The sequence below is a fragment of the Hibiscus syriacus genome, unplaced genomic scaffold (assembly GCF_006381635.1).
Source record: "Hibiscus syriacus cultivar Baekdansim isolate YM2019G1 unplaced genomic scaffold, ASM638163v2 tig00013915_pilon, whole genome shotgun sequence".
In the NCBI taxonomy this organism is placed as follows: domain Eukaryota; kingdom Viridiplantae; phylum Streptophyta; class Magnoliopsida; order Malvales; family Malvaceae; genus Hibiscus; species Hibiscus syriacus.
Window position 1 is genome coordinate 103390 of NW_024062311.1, and position 4048 is coordinate 107437.

Below are 4048 nucleotides of genomic sequence, written 5' to 3' on the forward strand. Positions count from 1 at the left end.
TTTAAGTTTTCCGGCATGGCTTCAATCTCATCCTTTTTTTCATTCTCAACGAATTAGTCTCAACCAAGCCCGTTTATGAGATTTTGGTGACCCTCGGACGAACAAAAAAGTTAGACCTTTAATTAGGAATTTAAATTACAATTTATATTTGTGTCTTTGATATCATTATGTTTATCGTTATTGCATACATAATTGATGATATTGTGGTCACTGCAAGTATTGTGGTTGTGAATTCTTAATAACATATGCTATTGTGAATACAATGATTGTGGATATTGTGGTTTCAAACGATGTCATTATCATTACATAACGGTCGTTATTTTAGTTACATACTATTGTTTAAGTAATTATTCCTAATAACAAGTGTTGGAAAAAAATAAATTTTAAGGGTAGCTCCATATTTATAACTATTGAAAAAATGGGTCCCTAATAACAAATATTAAAGAAAAAGTAAACTTTTAAGCTCATAATAACAAAATATTAAAAAGAATTGGATCTCTAATAAAGTATGGAAAAATTGGACTCTTAATAACAAATAAATATTAGACAAAAAATTGAATTTTCAAAATAAACCCTAATAACAACTATTGAAAACTTAGGCCTCTAATAAAAAGTATTAAAAATTTTGGCTCTTAATAACAAATGTTAGAAAAAAATATTGGCAAAAAATTGGCCCCTTATACAAATATTAGAAAAATAAATAAATTATAAGAGTAGGCATCTAATGATAAATATTAAAAAAATTGAGTCCATAACAATATTGAAGAAAAATTAAACCCTTAATAAAAAAATATTAAAAATAATTGAATCTTATAACTTATATAAAATCATTTTTTAAAAATATAATGCACTATAAAAATTATAGGCCCTGGGCAGGTGCCCCTCCTATACAGGCCCATATATAGGCCTGGTCTCAGCAGCCTAACTTGTCTTATCTTTAAGTGGCACATTAATTTTCATTTTGTTATAAATTGATAACGTTAATGACTAATTTGTAACTTTTGAGAGTTCAGTTGGGAAAACAAAAATTTACTCAAACTTTAGTGACCATTTGTGTGGTTTACCCTAAAATGGGTTATGTATCACATTATATATTAGATAAAATTGTTTTCTTAAATAATTTCCCCAGATAAATTTTATGATATGATGCTAGTTTTTTAATTTTAAAGTCAGATGATGCACGAACCAATTTACCTCAATAGTCAAAGGAATTGTTATCATTCCTAGAGGTCATGTGTCCTATCACCAGTAACTGCAAATGTGATTAAGCGTTTATTATGATATGAAAGTTGAGAGCACTTAGAACATATACTACTTTGTAATCACCTCTAGCTTAATAAAAAAATAATGTCAAATGATAAATCTCAATAAAAAAACAAATATTTATTATAGTTTCATCAAACATGCTTATATCTCACACTAATGCTACTTTATTTTTTCAGGCAAATACAAAATTTTATTTATTCCAAACAGATAATTCTCAATCCTTTGATATTGAACGTTGGTACATTTAGCATTCCTGGCACTCGAACTCGGGACCTCAAAGAATAAAAACAATTCTTTTACTATCGAGGTCACTGGAGTTCGTGCTAAATTATAATGGTGATTTGGGGCTGAAAAACTTTCCTACCACTCCTGAATCTAATATCTTGAAGGCTTCCTTAGATTTAATACAACTAGGTCTCTTGTATTGCCTGAAAGAGGCTCCTTTGGACACATAGTAATCCAATAATGCCTCAAAAGTTCCTTGATTTATAACCCTAATCTCCAAAGGTGCAATTATATTTTCTTGACTATAGATTTTGTATGTATAATGCAATTACTCTTCCATTATAAAGTAACATTCCACCATTATATTTTGGTCAAGCTCTTTGGAATGATTGCCTTCTTTTTGCTTGAGCTCCCAAAATAACACATAGTGACATGGTGCTAAGGAAGTATCAGCATAGCTAGTGTACTTTGTTAACACCAATCCTAGTGGATCGAGAAGGGCCTTTGCTTCTATCACAACCTTTAATTAAGAGGTCTGTTTCGCTTGTTTTTTTCCTGATCTTCACTTATAGCAACATTTTTCCTCTCCATAAATTTAAAAAATTGAGGTGCATTCTTGTGAAAATCAGTCACCATAAGAACATCTCCTACTTTACATCGATATAATCCTGAATGAAAGGAAGGAATATCATCAAACAATATTTTATCATTATCTAACTGGTTATTGTATTAGAAACCAGGATGTATAATACAAAATTAGAGCATGACATGAGATTAAATGGTTTGGCTAACAATCTAAATTCGGAGGAGAAACTTTTACCTATAGAAGTTGTGACAAGTAATTCATAACGATAATCGGGCTTCACATGTACAAGATAACATGCTCAACATCTTCAGTATTGCTTTTATTTTAATAGATTCATCGTGATCATTCTTCGTAGGAAGGAATTCAAAGCAAGCCAAGTTAGGGAGGATTGTGTAAGAGACATATGTAGGTTTTCTTAGAGATTATAAATTAATCCCACACTAAGCTTCAGAGCAAACATATAAAGTTTAAACTAAAGGGAGCCCGCTGCAATACAACTCGAGTTTTGCGGTATAATTTCTCATAACGCCCGTACATATGCAACCAACATACCTTGCTTTAGGCCATAGTTTTCTGATTATTGCTTCCCATGATTTACAATTTCATATGTTTTCTATCAAGTCAGCAAGTTGTGGATTCGGCTTCATGACCAATGATGTTGCATTTCTGCATCCTGAGTCCGTGTTCTGATGTCTTAGTTGACTTGTTTTTATGTCAGAGCACAGCTCTCGCCAGTCTGGATGGGCAAAACGGATTCATACAATCATCTCAAGGTATTTGGGCGTATGCCATTTGTTCATATACCCAAAGATGAGAGAGCCAACCTTGACGCAAAGAACGAATGAATGCATCTACCTTCGTTCACCTAAGGATGAATTCGGTTATTGGCTTTGGGATCCAATCAATAAGAATGTTATCCACAATAGAGACATTGTTTTCTTTGAAGACCAAACAATCGAAGATATCAAAAATTCAGAGAGGCCAAGATTTAGAAGCAACAAGAACACCGAACCTGCTCCAGTTCGACGTGAGTATAATAATACACAAGAATACAATGATGCTGAAGATCATGAACCTATGTTAAAGCAAAGCAACTAGGAGACCCATGATGAACCAGCTCATGAAGAGCCTCAATCTAGCTCTCTAACATCATCTGAGATGAGATGATCATCCAGAGATAAAAGAAAATCCACTCGATATAATACAAATAAGTACGTTATGCTCACTGATGAGGGGGAGCCTCAAAGCTATAAAGAAGCAATTAGTGATAGTCATAAAGAAGAGTAGAGAAGAGCCATGCAAGAACAGATGCAATCCTTGTATGAGAATCATACTTATGAACTTGTGGAGCTACCAAAAAGGAGAAGAGTCTTGAAGAATAAATGGGTGTATCGGATCAAGATCGAAGATAGCAGCTCAAATCCTCGCTATAAAGCTCGGTTGTTCGTCAAAGGATTCAGACAAGAAAAAGGTATAAACTTTAAAGAAATATTCTCTCCCGTAGTAAAGATGTCATCCATCTGAATGGTCATTGGCTTAGCAGCCTGTAAGATTTAGATATTGAACAAATCGATGTCAAGACGACGTACCTACATGGCGATCTAGAGGAATAAATGTACATGGAGCAGTCTAAGGGATTCAAAGTTCTAGGCAAAGAAAATCTAGTGTGTCTGACAAGTTGCCACACTGATATCATAGTAAGCTTTGGAAAAGAGTGATCAAGTGAAGAAAGACCGAATTCTCCACTCTAAAGTCAAAAGAAAATTGAATCTAAATTTTTGCATTCATGAGAACATCATTTGCATTTAGATACATTTAATTTCATTAATCTTTTACACATAAATGCATGATTTTTACAGATCTTATAAGAAAAGAAGAATATTTGTGATTTCAAAATCTCAAGAAGAGAACACTAGGAATCAAACTTCAACTGTAGGAAATCATGTTTAGAGTGACAGAACCTAAAAAACA